The 16725-nt window shown below is 36.1% G+C and overlaps 1 long non-coding RNA gene across 1 annotated transcript; it reads right to left on the bottom strand.

The window, feature by feature from the left end:
• Nucleotides 1–628: 628 nt before the first annotated feature.
• On the bottom strand, nt 629–12370 carry LOC149133488 (uncharacterized). Its single transcript, XR_016243364.1, has 4 exons — nt 12145–12370; nt 6927–6959; nt 2888–3059; nt 629–2333 (listed from the first exon to the last, which is right to left on the bottom strand). It is a non-coding gene; the product is annotated as an uncharacterized LOC149133488 (long non-coding RNA).
• Nucleotides 12371–16725: the final 4355 nt, after the last annotated feature.

Here is a 16725-nt window from a genome sequence, read left to right as displayed (position 1 = left end):
CTCTCCCAATTGTATCGGGTATTAATAGAAGAGATTTAGAATGATTAATATTAAATGCAAGAGACACAATTACTTTCCGGTAAAATTATGTTGTATATACCATTTGACGTTGGCGGGATTGTGGTGAGTGTGAGTTTGTGAAATTCGATAAAGAGTCGCATTGAGCGGATAAATAGACACGGAAACGTACAAAGGAATTTGTTGCATGTAATAGTCATTGCAAACATATCTTTACCAGGCAAAAATATCCTATATGAAAGTCAAGCAGATTATTTAATATAGGGTTTAAATTCTGGCACAAGACTAGCAATTTCGAAGCAGGGGTAAGTCAGTTACATCGGCCCCAGTACTCAACTGAACTGGTACTTATTTTTTCGACCCGAAAGGATAAAAGGCGAAGTCGACCTCGGCGGAATTTGAACACAGAACATCTCATTCTCTCTCTTTATATATATATATATATATATATATATATATATATATATATATATATATATATATATATATATATATATAGATATAGATATAGATATATATAGAGATATATATATATATATATATATATATATATATATATATATATATATATATAGAGAGAGAGAGAGAGAGAGAGAGAGAGAGAGAGAGAGTTGAAAGTGGTGTATGGTTATTGTATATTGAGAAAAAGGAGTCAGTCATAATTTTGGATAATCCTTTATTAACGCTTTCGTTCGCTTCATAAGTCTTTGATATTTTTCTCCCCCTTTTCTTATTTCTTCCATCCTACTTCCTAAAATTGTCACCTTTGAAAGGTCAACAGTCCTTGTGAGAAAAATGTGCTTATTTGCAAGTATGTTGATAGGTATACAAAAGAAAAATAAAAATAAAAGGAGAAAGAAAGAAAAAAGAAAAATATTTTTTAATGAAATTTCAATGAATTGACCACACCAAACTAAAAAGAAACCTCTCTCTCCACCTCTCCCTCTCTCTCTGTCTCTTTCTCTGTCTCTTCTTCTCTCTCTTTATCTATCTGTCTTTTCTCCATCCTTTGTTATTAATTTTCTCGTCTTTCTTGATTATTTTGAAACCTCTTTCTCTGTTCCTCCCACCGCTTTGCTTTTCAATCTCTCTCTCCCCTTTCCACCCCTAAAAAACAACAAATACAGTATTCTCCTCTACTAAACAAAGCAAATAAAAAAACAAAAAAACATCTGGTTCATATAAATGAACAATGGAACGTTCGGTTTCTACCATATTGATTTTGATTTTGTCTCGACGACTTCGCAAACAAACGAATACGCTAATGAAAGATTATCCAAAATTCTGACTGCCTCCATTTTCTCAATACACACACACACACATATACACACAGACACACACACACACACACACACACATATATATATATATTAGTGAGGTGACGTGAAATAAAATGTCTTGCTCGAGGACATAACGCGCCACCTGGTATCGAACGTCGTGAGACGAGTATCCTAAACATTAAACTACTCGCCTTTATATACAAAGATGCACGCACACGCGCGCGTGAATATAGATGTATATGCGTGCATATATATATATATATAAGGTAAGTGGGTAGTTAAGAAGGAGTTATATGCCCTGGCTTCTTGCCATTCTGTGTACAGCCCTTGTGGCTAATATAAATGAAATAAAGAAGGAGTTATATGAGCGTGTATGGTAATCAGGAATTCAGATTTACAATCCAAATGTTTTACGGCCAAACTCATATTCAGGCATATGTGGGAGAGATGTAAATAAGGACGTACTATTATATGTGTATGTGTATGTGTCTATGCATATATTATGAATGCGGGTGTCTCTTTGAACGCGTATATATGTTGTGTTTGTATACATCATATATATATTTATACACATATACATACATACATACATACTTACATATATGCGTCTTTCTAGTTAACGTCCTATTGTTTGAAACTATTTCCGTAAGTTTGTTTAAATGCTACCATTACAATACATTGACTTATATCTTGTTTCGAGGGTGGAGTAAAAATGTTACTTTTTCCAGGTTCGTGATACCGCTACTACTGCTGATGATGATGATGACGATGACTAGGAGGAGGAAACGAAATAAGAAGAGGGCGTGGGTGGTGGTGCAGGATGGGTGGTGGTGCAGGATGGGTGGAGAAGGGGATGGTAGGGAGGACGGTGATGATTATGGCGACGTAGATGTCAAGGACAATGATGATGATGATGATGATAGTGCTGGTTTTCCTTTGCTTCTGTGTTTTTGCTTTTTTCTATTGGTTCTGCTCTAAATTTTCAAAATAACAGCTTGTCTCATTTTACATTTGTGTTTTTCAATGTAGTATTTCCTGGTATAAAATGATTAAAAAAATAATAAAACATTAAAAATACATTATTAATCCAAAATATAGGTTTTCAACAAAGATTACTATAGGACGGTAATGGAAGGCAGCAAAGATGTTATGCCAGTTGACCAAATATTGTTTGTGTCAGTCTTAAAATAGTACATATATTCGGTGCCCTTGAAGCTGTAACGCTACACATTTGTGATCAGTTGTATATTATTTACTTTAACCGATTTGGCAAATTGCCTTATTTACCGGGAAAAGGTCGGTTCAGTCTGACCGAAATGCCATTCAGACAATTACCAGTAGAACGGATGCTCAGTTATTTATTAAATAAAATTAGCAAATTGTATTGTTAATTCAGTCGAAGATAATACACACCCGTGAATTATTTCTTTCTTTCTTCTGAGTTTGAGTTTCGATAATTATGTATATATGAGCAAATAGTGTGATAGTTTGATATCAAAAGTCAATAATAATAGGGTGGTGGGTCGAAAATTACACAGTGCTTTCGATATAATGGATGCTGAGGACGGAAATATAGAATAGATATTTACTTTCAATCGCAGACGAAGAATGTGGATTTTTCAACTGTACTAGAGTAAGCCGTGACGAAATCTTTAATATTTTCCTTGAAATACTTTTATGGTGAAAAAGCGAATAATAAAAATGGGGAAATGGCGCCGTGAAACTACGATTCTTCTCCCGATTGCTATATTACTAAACACTCTATGAAGAAGAAAAAGAAAGGAAGTTTAACAGAAACAAAAAGACACACATTAAAGTCTACGTGGCTGTAATTCTTTTTCATCTGTGAGAATTGTCTCGCTTCGTAAAATGTTTAATTTCATTTCATTTATTTGCCTCAAATTATACCATTCTGGCGATTTTTAGTAAGAATGAAATGGTGCTAGACATGACAGCCTATAGCGAGACAGTTCAAGCATATTGTAATGAGTAATCCAAAAGATAAAAATTTCAATATGTATAATCTATAGATTTTCTTCCTTATTCTGCAAATTTAAATTTCAAAAATCTAACGCCGCCAAATATCATACAGAAATTATTATCTCCCTTACATTAATTGGGCTCCGGGGAGCACAACATGTGTGAACTTATTTAATAATACATATTCTAAGATTAAATTTCCCCACTAAAGCACTCCTTTTATTTAATTTGCAGTTATCGGAGTTAATAAGGGAAACATCTTGACTATAAAATTGTAATTACAAGAACATTTTCGCAATTTCGGAGTTGCTTTTATTTGCTTTTAAGAGTGTAGAACGATAATCCTTATTGTATATATTACAGATCTTTACTCTTTGAGTTCAAATCTCACCAATGACACCTCTGTCTTTCATCTTTCTGGCTCAATAAAATAAACTACCATTCAAGTTCATGGGTGAATATAATTGATTATATCACTTCCCAAAAATGTTAGGCCTTATACATACTTTAAAAATCATTATTTACCTGCATCTGTCGATTAGATAAAACTCAATAACGAAGAAATATTTTAGCTTTTTTCTAAGTAATATCTGAGTTAAAAAAAAAAAAAACATTAGAAATATACTTTACATATGACTGCGGATGACAAGTAGACAGGGAAACGGTGAGATAAACAGAGATTGATAAAGAGAGAGCGTAAAGCTTTTAAACTACATATCCTGATTTCCAACTAGTTAGGTTTCAATAGCTTCCATGTAAATGCGGTGAACTGCTTTTGGTAAGAGTACATTATATATATTAATATTATATATATATATATATATATATATATATATATATATATATATATATATATACATACATACATTCATTCATATACGTTGTTTTATGTAAATATATACATATCTAATATTTTACAAGCAAGAAGTACAATTTTGACAAGAAAATTACAATAATTGCTTGTAAGCCGTAAATAAATCCCCCAAGCTGATACATCTAAGTGAAGTAATTTATGGCAAATTAAACATTTGGAAAGTAAAATTCATCACCAAGGAAATCTGTATTTCTTTTTCGTGTAAGAATTTCTTTACTCCCAGCTGTTGCGTTTATTCTTGTTTAACACCATGTCAACAAGGATTGAGTGACTCTATGATTAAAAGTTCCATCACAGTCTATATACTTCCGCGGCACAGGGTACGGGCAAACTGAAGGACTGCCCATAGCAGCACACATTCTAGCTATGTCACTGTGCCCCATGACCATTTATGTACAGCATCTAAAACAACATTACTCAACATTTGTTGTTTATAAAATGCTAGGCTATTCAATAGTGGTTTGTGAATGGTATTTCTGGTTGGTCATATGACCAAATAGCGTTTCTAGTGTTGGTTTGTAACTTCCAGTTGGTCCTCATATGTCTAAAACAACTACATTTCATTACATAGACATCACAACAAAGCAGGTCATTGTGAATGCAACGCTACGCTACAATAAAAACTGTGTTATACCTTAAATGGACTAATGACATAAATTTTAATAAAAATAGATGAGGAGATGTTGTGCGGAATGCCATGTGTTAAAAAATTTTAATTCTTTGAAATTTCCCTCTTATCTGGAGAAAACAAAATCCAAGCGATAAGGATTAGCGTATCTCAAAAGGGAAAGGGCAGATAATTCCAAGAAATTGAAAATTTATCAGCCAAAATACATGTTGAGTGAAAGCCTAATTTTTCGTCTGCAAATAAAGGAAAATTATATAGACATGTTTCTGTCCATTAGACCTCTTCAGTATAATATAGTCTACTCAAGTCTGCATTATGTTGAGTAAGATTCTTAAATTTAGAAAAAAGTTACGAATAATTTTTTAACAGTATAATTTGCATAATCAAGAAATATGAGTTATGGGAGGTAACTCAAATGGGGCAATGGCCAAAGATTTTGTAAAATAAGTTAAGAGATGTTATATTCTATAGGCAAGAATTCTTAATTAAATGAAAGGTGTCAATTATCTGTGGGTTGTTACACGTGGAGAACCTTTCCCATTTCTTCCACATTCAAGGTTGCTAAATCTATGCAACTACACTTATTAATTGCGATCTTCATTAACGTCTTTATTGGTGCTTTTCACCCACATTTGATCGGACTGAATGAACCTATAATCATGAGGCTTCCAACCGACACTATTCTATCTTTTTTGTATATCTAGGATCATATTACCCTACCTATCCTTCCTCTTTTAAGACGGTAAAACGTAACATAATACAGATTTAGTTGCTATTTTCAGCAGGTCTGATGGCCAGCTGAGAAGCGGTTTGCTTGTTCGCTAGACCAACATTTAATAAGTGTACAATCTAAATATATTTCCCATCATGCTCTTCTCTGATTTCTTTCTTTAATTCGTGTATCTTCTTTTTAATGAATATAGTTCTTGTCTACATTTGTAGCATATATTACCAATAAAGGTGAAATTATTGTCAAGATATTGATTTTTTTACTACCATATGTATACAGTAGCTTTAAACTCTATCCCCTATCGGTGAAGCTTTATAAAAGTATATTGATTTCATTTTCTCACTCTAAATTACTGTCTTCTACTTTTCTTGTTACTAAAAAAAACATTAGTATGTTTTCATAGTCGAAATATCGACTTCTCAAAATTATAAGCTCTTAAGCACATTTTGCAAACAATTTTTCATACCTCCTCCCAATTCTGGGTTTATATGCAAAGCTTACCACGCGTAAGCTGTAATGTGTGTTCCTAAATGTGCGCTGCTGTAATAGGGGTGCGTCTAAAATGTTCGTGATATGGTAAAAGGGTGAAGAGTAAAGACCCGCTTCGGTCATGAATGACCATGGGATTGCACCGAGAATGATCTGCTCTGTGGCACAAGTCTGGGTATGGTTGGTTATGGAAGACCAGCAGTCACCCATGCATACCAGACTGCCCCCTCCACGCCACCGATGTTATCCAACGGAAAAGCAAATGCCAATACAGTCTGGCACCCGTGGCGTCACAACTCATTTCTACGACTGAGTGAACTGGAGTAACAGCAAAATAAAGTGTCTTGCTTCAGAATACAACACATAGTCCGGTCCTGGAATCGAACTTACTATCTCAGTCATAAGAAATTCGGCTGTCGGCTAGATGTTTTAAAGCAGAGATATTCAAACCTAATGGTTCTACGGTTCGAATCAAGTCACGAGGTGCAATCTAGAGGTTTTGAAACATTTTCAAGAGAAACATTTATTGATTTCAGAGAAATGCAAGACTCCAATCTTCTTTGAAGTAGATCTTCTGACTTCAATGCCCTTCCAGTAGCGTTCCAACCACTTTCTGAAGGCCCCATGAAAGTCCTCGAAATTGAAGATGTCAAAGATCGTTGCCATAGCCTCCATATTCTCAATGTCTCAAAAAGAGCTGTCCCTACCTTTCTAAATACTGCTTGTTAACAGACCATGATCATCGCTACTATCACCGCGTGACAACCGCCTGCATTTCGGCAAAAGTAACGGATGCAATAAGTATCAGGCTTTAAAAAAATACCGAGGTTAATTTCAGTTCTATATTTAAGAGATGAGGAATTATGTACATTATTTACAAATGCCCGTGGGCATATGACGTAGTGGTTAAGAGTGCGGGCTACTAACCTCAAGATTCCGAGTTCGATTCTAAGCAGTGATCTGAAAAATAATAATAATGATATTAATAATATTAATAATATTAATAATAATAATACCTGTGAATTTGCGTGTGTAAACTGAGAATGCATACAATGAACTTCTTTACCCTAGGTGTACGGAAAACACACGACAAGAAATGGAAGAAAATTTGAAGGAAGAAGAAAAAAACAACATAATAATAATAATAATAATAATAATAACAACAACATCGAAAAATATTTTAGGAATGAGAATCCAGGTTTGAAATTTCCCCCAACACACCTGTGAAGGCTGGAGAGTATTTCAGGTGAAACGTTGTGTTAACAACAAACAAGATGAGGACAAATATCCGTCAAATGTAAATAATGTAAATAACCAGGTTAATTTGTTCTGAAACCTTCAAAGCGGTGCCCCAGCATGGCCGTTGTCCAATGATTGAAACAAGCACAAAATAAAAGATAAAAGACATAAAGTCAGCTATATTAACAGTATATATTACTGAGAATCCTAACACTCAACAGAATCGCTCTATTTGTAATTAACGTTGGTTAAACAGCGAAAAGGACGCGTTGGACAACTAGCGACGATAGGCGAAACTATATTAACTGCCTTTAGAATGTGTCATGCCAGAAATATGACCGATGCGACATTCCTGTTATTTATTAAGCTATTATATCCTGAAGGTAGTGTTTAAAAGCACGAAGATCATGTTTTAATATCAAAGATCATAACATTTACAAAATTATTCATATTTATTTCTGTCTATGTGTGTAGGCAGTATGTGTGTGTGTAGGCAGTATGTGTGTGTGTCCGCAGTATGTGTGTGTGTCCGCAGTCGCTTCACTATAAAAGTGTCTTAATATTATGAGTGTGATTTATAGCCAAAATATGGTCGGAAATCCATTTAATTACTGCTACATTATTAATTTCTCCCATATCAAAAGGATTTTATATCTGCCAATCCTTCACGGTGGATATGAATCTAACGACACGAAAGGCTAATAACAAACAAGCTTGTAAATAACACATACAACCATATACGATGAACCGTTAGGCGTAGGCGCCTAATCCCTCTTACATACACATGAGCTGAAAGGCTTGCTCACTTATATGAAAGGAGCCGTATACAGCTACATTCTGAAACTACACACAATTAGTGAGATATACTTAGAGATGCCTACAGACACTCAGGCAGCCGCAAACGAATATATGTATACATAAATGTGTTGTTATTTGCTGGTTTGTGTGTGTGTGTAGATTGGTTGTATTCATATGTTTGTGAAATTTATGTAAAGGAGCACTCCATCGGTTACGACGACGAGGGTCGCAGCTGATACGATCAACGGAACAGCCTACTCATGAAATTAACGTGCAATTGACTGAGCAATCCACATACATGTGTACCCCTAACGCAGTTCTCAGGGATACTCAGCATGACACACAGCGTGACAAGGCCGGCCCTTTGAAAAACAGGTACTACTCATTTTTTTGCCAGTTGAGTGGACTGGAGCAACGTGAAATTAAGTGTCTTGCTCGAAGACACAATACGTCCCCGGGAATCGAACTCACGACATTACGATCGTAAGCCTAACCAATAAGCCACGCGCATTCACCGTTTCAAATGTAATTTAGGTACATTTTTAACCAACCGAAACTCCGTCGGTTACGACGGCGAGTTGATCCGATCAACGAAATAGCCTACTCGGGAAATAAACGTGCAAGTGGCCGAGCACTCCACAGACACGCGTGGTCTTAACTTGGTTCTCAGGGAGATTCAGCGTGACACAGGATGTGACAATGTTGGCCCTTTAAATCATAGGTACTACCCATTTTTACCAGGTTAGTGGACTAGAAATAAACGTGAAATAAAGTGTCTTATTGAAGGAGAGAACGTCACCGGGAATCGAACCCTCGACTTTACGATCGCGAGCCAAATACCTCTCACCACTGAGCCATTCGCCTTCACTTATGTATATGTACATGTATACACATACACGCACCCTCCACACACACCTTCCCCCCACATACGTACACTTATATATGTATGTATACATGTGTGAGTGAGTGTATCCGTTCGTTCGTGTGTGTGTGTTAGTGTATGTGTTTATACAGCTTATATAATTTTTGTTTGAGGGAGTAAAACAAAGCGGACACATTTCGAGATTTTCCTCATCCCATAATACACAAAACAAATGTAAAGTTTTACAGATCATCCTTTTTTGCCGTTTTGACTTGCTCACTGTCTTCTATATGAACAGGTTCTATTTGATAAATCGTCAGACGAATGTTTCAGCAAAGAATTTTCTATGGATCAGCAAGGGCCATATGGAACCCAGTTGGGAAACTTTGGCCTAAATGGTGAGTATATTATTATAGAAACACAGCTTGAAATAAAATATGGAATAAAGAACTCATGCGATTTGTAGTCTTCAATTAAAATGTGGAACTAAACATGTACTAGAATAAGAAGAAAAGTCAATATAAGACACTCTGTGTGTGAGTAACTCTGTGTGAATGTGTGTTTGTGTGTGTGCATATATGTGTGTTTTTATTTTAATGATCGCAGTAAGTCAGTACAAAGCATATATACAAATATTTACGATTAGAAAATAGCAAATGGAAGAAAAAATATTTTTTAAATTTACAGAAAATCATTTGAAAGATAAATTGTGGCGAACAGGAAGCAAGAATTTCTAATCAAACAAGGAAAAACGAAATATGCTCAGCCTAGTCTGTCTAACAAAGCATTTAGAATTAAAGAAAATAAAAAATAACCAATATATAGATATATGTAACATAAAATAGCTTTGAATGTATTGTTTTTCCTAATAAGCATTACTAAGAATTTTAAGAACAAAACTAACTAGTGTATTCTTAAATTACATCTAACAGAATATACATACATACCAACATGCACATATAAAGAGAGAATACGTATAGAATATAAATATATACACACACACACACACACACATATATATATATATATATATATATATATATATATATATATATATATATATATATATATACACACATATATATATATACACACACAGACGCGCACATATATATATATATACATACTCAAAAATGTCTTATGAGTATTCTAGGATAAAATCCTATATAAACCCAACTAACAGTTAAAGAAAATGGAGAAGAGAAAATGTTAAAAGTTTATATAAATTCTTAATCCATACGATCGTTTCGAATGATAATACTGATATGTAAGAAAACATGGAAAAATTAAATTAAATTATGAAGAATCTTTAATAGAAATCTAACTTTTGGACACCCTCCCCACCAAAAAAAAAATCAAAATGTTCTACTTGAACTAATTTCTCTCTCTCTCTCTCTCTCTCTCTCTCTCTCTCTCTCTCTCTCTCTCTCTCTCTCTCTCTCTCACACACACACACACACACACACACATATATATATTATTCAATCGTTACCAAGAGAAATGTTCTTTGGAATAAATGCAAAAACAAGTATTAGTTCCTGGGAGGGGATATTCTCGATATCCTGTTGTAGAGCAATAGTAAAAGAAGGCCGGAGGTTTAAACTTCTAATATTTTATATACACGCATTATATTCTTTACATCTACAACGGCTGTTATACGTAATTCTGCGACAAAATACCAGAATGTCTAAAAAGAAGCAACACAAGATCACAATAACTAAAAAGAAAGAAGAGGCAAGAATAGAAAGGAGATTAATGTACAGTCTTATTGAATGATTAATAAAAGAAAACGTTTCGGCATTCTGAAATAGGTAATAGATATAGCAGGTCTTACGCGATTCTACGTACGGTGATACTTTCATGTGTGCTTTTCTACTCTAGGCACAAGGCCCGAAACTTTTGAGGCGGGGGCTAGTTGGTTAGATCGACTCCAGTACACCATTGGTACTTAATTTATTGACCCCGAAAGGATGAAAGGTAAAGTCGACTTCGGCGGAATTTGAACTCAGAACTTAAAGACAGACGAAATACCGCTATGTATATATGTGTTTATATATATGTGTGTGTATATGTGTGTGTATATGTATGTATACACGTGTGTATGTATGTGTGTATGTTTGCATGTCTGTATATATATATGTATGTATGTATATATGTATATCTCTTGCAGGAATCCCTCAGAAATCCCGGGTTGGTGTCCGGTGTGCTTGAAGACCAATGGGAATCAAGCACTCTCTAGCTTTTGCTAAAGCATAACTCTAGAAGTAGATCATTCTGGTATAAAACTAAATAGACATGGAATGGCATTGAACATTTTGGAGGTCTTTTGCTTGCTCCTACATTCCTGGGCCCGCAACCCATATAGGTACTGGATATCCTACCCTGGATTCTCTCTAGATAGTATCAGTTGGGTAGAGAGGATCTGTGGGGTGCTGTGGAATCCTTATTGGACCTCAGATTTTAGGTTGAGTAATCGCTGGTGAGGTGAATTTCTCATGCCCATTTTAGTAGGAGAGCCGCTCGGTGAACATGGAAGTTGCAGGCGCGAAACAGGGTGAAGCCGACCGTGGGTGCACTAACTTCATATACGGGTATTGCTGACATTCAGCAATGGTTAGTGAGTGAAGAGCTATTATTTATATCTCTTATGGAGTACTGTGCTTAAAAACACAAAATATATAGGAGCCAGACGAAAACTGTTTTAGCAACGTTCAGTTGATTACAGTCACTTTAATCAACTGACTTTAAGATTTTCGAACACGATATATCATGAGAGAACGGAAATAGCTACTGAGTTTATACGTAGTATAAATAACTGTGTGGTAAAACGAAGACATCTTTATCGGATATGTATAACTGGGAATTTTAAGGATGACCCGAAGATTTTTCTGTAAACATTGAACTCGAAAGTCTTCTCAGAGTATCATTTGCCAGCAAATAGGAACGATTTTCCAGCAAACCGAACGATTACATTAACAAATCATGTATAATTTAAGATTGTTCGATTTTCATAAAATAGACTAAATTTGGAGACAACTTACATTGCGCATGACGTATTAGAATGTTCAACAAGCCATAGCTTAAGTATCAAACTTCTAGCGGGATTTTAGTTTCTAATAACAATCCAAAGACGATCTTTTGATAATTTATAATCTGGGGACTCAATTCTTCCATTTAGCTAAAAGCTCAGAAAGTGAATATTTCAAAAGTAGCCGTCATTCAGTAATAGCTTTGGTATATATTTACCTTTTCCCTTAAACTGTACAGGAAACTCCAATACATTCTTAATGTCAGATGTTGCTGATTCTCCTGTTATCCAAAGGTGACTGAAATTACATCGTTTCTCGAACATTTTAAAATCAGCCACAGAAGCAGTAAACCTGTCAGTGGCTTTCTCGCCTTTTCCTTTCAACTGATTAAATAGATTTTACAATATTTACTGGATGGTTTGGATGAGTTGTGGAGGCACAATGGCCCAGTGGTTAGGGCAGCGGATTCGCGGTCATAGGATCGCGATTTCGATTCCCAAACCGCGCGTTGTGAGTGTTTATTGAGCGAAAACACCTAAAGCTCCACGAGGCTCCGACAGGGGATGGTGGCGAACCCTGCTGTACTCTTCCACCACAACTTTCTCTCACTCTTTCTTCCTGTTTCTGTTGTACCTGTAATTCAAAGGATCAGCCTTGTCACACTGCGTCACACTGAATATCCCCGAGAACTACGTTAAGGGTATACGTGTCTGTGGAGTGCTCAGCCACTTGCACGTTAATTTCACGAGCAGGCTGTTCCGTTGGTCGGATCAACTGGAACCCTCAACGTCGTAAGCGACGGAGTGCCAACACACACATTGGATGAGTAAAGCTGTAATATCCTTCACCCATAAACTTCATGACTCCATATTTTTTTCATTTTTTAATGCATTGGCATGTTATATTAGAAGCATGGGTTCATTTAAATTCAGTAACACTACTTCAGATTGATTGACTATAGTTCTTTAGAGTTGATCGTCCAAATCCTAATGATTCTGAAACTACAATTGTCTTCTCCATTTCTTTTATTTCTATAATCTTTGATTTGGTACTTAATAAAATTGCATTATGCATGCTTCTGTTACAGGATGATAAGGATTGTAGTTTCTTCTTTAAATTATGATAGTTTAATAAGTCGTGAAATAGCTGTATTCGTGATACTATGAAGCAGAGTAAATATCCCTGGTCAAAAGCAAACAATGTCTGACTGACTGATTGCTTTATTTGTGCGTCATAATAAAGCAGACGACATTCCAAGCAGCGAAAATTGTAATGTGTGTGTGTGTGTTTGTGTGTGTGCGTATGTTTGTGTGTGTGCGTATGTGTATGTGCGCGCGCGCCTGTATTACTACTATAGCACTCCGTCGGTTACGGCGACGAGGGTTCCAGCTGATCCAATCAACGGAACAGCCTACTCGTGAAAGAATCGTGCAAGTGGCTGAGTACTCCACAGACACGTGTACCTATAACGTAGTTCTCGCGAAGATACAGCATGAAACAGAGTGTGACAAAGCTGGCCCTTTGAAATAAAGAAAGTGTGAGAGAAAGTTGTGGTGAAAGAGTACAGCAGGGTTAGCTCCCCCCCCCGCCACCCTGCCGGACCCTCGTAGAGCTTTAACTGTTTTCGCTGAATAAACACTCACAGCACCCGATCTGGGAATCGAAACCGCGATCCTATGACCACGAGTCTCCTGCCCTAACCATTGGGGCATTGGGCCTCCACACACACACACACACACACACACAAACACACACACACGCACTCACACATACACACAAACACACACATGCATATATATAGGCTTGTATGTATATTATATATATATTTGTGTGTGTGTATGCGTGTGTGTGTGTGTGTGTGTGTGTGTGTATAAACAAACAGAGTGTGCGTTGTGCTACATGGATGTGTCAATGGTTGAACAGACAGAACACAATAAGGAGAAAACGTTAGACGAAAGCAAAGCAAACAGGAAACAATACGAAAACTTAACAGATGGAGGATATAGACAAGGGCACAATACACGGAATATTCGTTGCTGAATTTTCCTCGTCAGTCAATAACCAAAACATCATCGTGATTTCAATGATAATGGTGCGAAGCCACGATGATATTTTGGTCATTGACTGACGAGGAAAATTCAGCTGCGAATATTCCGTGTATCGTGTTCTTGTCAATATTCCCCGTCTGTTAAGTTTTTGTTTCTTGTTTCCTCTTTGGTCTGCTTTCGTCTAACTTTTTCTGTACATATATATATATATATATATATATATATATGTATTTATGTATTTATGTATGTATATATATATATATATGTGTGTGTGTGTGTGTGTGTGTGTGTGTGTGTGTATGCATATATGTATTTATATATGTACGTAGCGTATGATATTTTCTCTACTTGTATGCTTCAATTGTGTCGCCTGTCATTATATGATACTTAATAGAGGCGGACACAGGTGTCATACATAAATGTTATTATTGTACACCTTTATCTCCTCGCTTGACGCCTACGTTAGAAGTTCTCATTATAAACACATACATTCGAGTTATGGTCTGCCATTATTCTTACCCAAACTTTGGATACACAGGCATACACATTCATACATACATACATACATACATACATACATACATACATACATACATACAGAGAGAGAGAGAGAGAGAGAGAGAGAGAGAGAGAGTGAGAGAGAGAGAGAGAGAGAAAGAGACGTAGATTGACAGATAGAAAGGTATAGATTCAATGATCTGGGTATTGAACTCGGTGCACAAGTATTATGTCTATGTATAATAACTGTTTCAAATTTTGGCACAAGCCCAGTAATTTTGAGTGTTGGATCTTAGTCGAAATCAATAATCTTCCTACTTGACTAGCACATTATTTTATCGGCCTCGAAGGAAGTTAAGACTAAGCAGATCTCTGTGGGACCAGAACTCAGAAGAAATATCCTAAGATCTTTTTTCCCTCACTCAATCTATTTTGCCGTTTCACCGTCTCGTATCTGTGTCCAATAATAATTTCGAGTTTTGGTACAAGGCTAGAAATTTTAGTGGAGGCGATAAGTCGATTACAATGACACCAGATTTCAACTGGTATTTATTTTATCGAACACGTAAGGAATAAAAGGCAAAACACCCACTCCTACACACGGACTTTAGATACTTTAGCGGATTCCATTAGGGTTTAGGAAATAGTGAAACAGAATTCCAGTAATGTTACAAAATTGAAACAAAATTTCAGGTGTTCACCACCAGACTAGAGTGTCAGGAGTATACAGCGTAGAGACGAGCCTAGAAAAGAGCAATACTATGGTTAATAATAAAACCCCAAACCTAGTAACCAGCATCATGTTAAACACAGATTTCAAAATGAGATAACAGCTTGACTCAGTTTAGCCTCTGCCGCCATGGCGAAGCTGCACACCATTTGGAAAAAGCTATTTCATTAACTTTCTAATAAAACTTAGTGTGCAAGGTGCTGGCGACTTCGATCCTTCTCTATGGGTGTGAGCTGGACTCTTGCAGATGACATGGAGCGAAAAATCAAAGCATTTGAGCACTAGTGTTTCAAGAGGCTTATTACACATCCTGTACACAGAGCACTAAACAAACAGCCTTTTTTAGGCGGTAAGTCAACAAATATGCCGGCACTGCTTGCTCGGGTTATAAAGCGAAAGCTTGTTTAGTACAGTCATGTATCCAGCCACAATCCCTGTCCAAATCTATTTCCCAGGGCACAGTCGAGAGAGGGTGAAAGAAAGACAGACAGAGAAAATCCTGGTTAGACAACATCAAGGACTGGACAGCAAACCTGTTACGCATGACAAGGAACAGAGACAAGTGGAGACACTTGACTACGAAAGCATCTAGAGTGGCACCACAACGACTGGCTGCATCAGCGAAGGGATCTTGATGATGATGATTAGTTAGGAAGCGTTCGAATGGTGTCAGCTGTTTTAGGATAAATCGATATGTTGAGGCGCTGCCCTCCACTACTGCAAAATTTAGCTTCTTACTCTTTTTTTTTTTTTGCTTTTCACAGCTTCGAAGGCGTTAAAAACAGAGAACGACTTCTGATCGTTCTCAACTGACAGAGCAGTAAACATAAACTAAGTATTGGGCTTGATTGAACCGATTATATCCTCTGCCCAAAGAAATCAATTTTAACCTTATGCAAATAATGAGTCGCTGTAAACCGTACAGCAGCCGCATACCGGCTCATATCATTAGGAGTTGGGTATACGTTACGATCCACTATATTTCAGTTAAAGTATGTCATTAGTATCTCTGACGACAATAACGTTTATCGATATACAAGTTGTATTTGTATTGCCTTGCACTGCTTTACCCTGTCTCTAATATCACGACATGTAACTAAAATGAACGCCTTCAATTTTAAAGCAAATATAAGACATAAGTGGGAATGCACTTTAGCTAAAATCAATAAATTATTATGACACTATGATCAATTTTAAGCAACGTTTGCGTATGACATTTAGTTTCAGTATTAAATCAACATAATTTATAGCACTGGTCTACTGGCGCCTATGCATTAGTGTTACACATTTAACAGTTTACATTAGAGAAGGAAATAGAAACGTTTAACACAATAAGATAAAGTCGACAGTCAAATTTTCATTAATCATAACTATGGAACGAAATCGGAAGCATAGACGATAAATTGAACATAGTGAAAGAAGTGATAGATGTTCAATAACATTATCAATGGACAGGTACCAAAGACACAATAGAAATATTTATCATAATGTAACGGTGGCATGATGATTTACATATTTATGC

This window comes from Octopus bimaculoides, chromosome 10 (assembly GCF_046866305.1).
Source record: "Octopus bimaculoides isolate indiv1 chromosome 10, ASM4686630v1, whole genome shotgun sequence".
NCBI lineage: Eukaryota > Metazoa > Mollusca > Cephalopoda > Octopoda > Octopodidae > Octopus > Octopus bimaculoides.
Note: the sequence above shows the minus strand (reverse complement) of the source record. Positions and strands in the feature narration are given on the sequence as shown.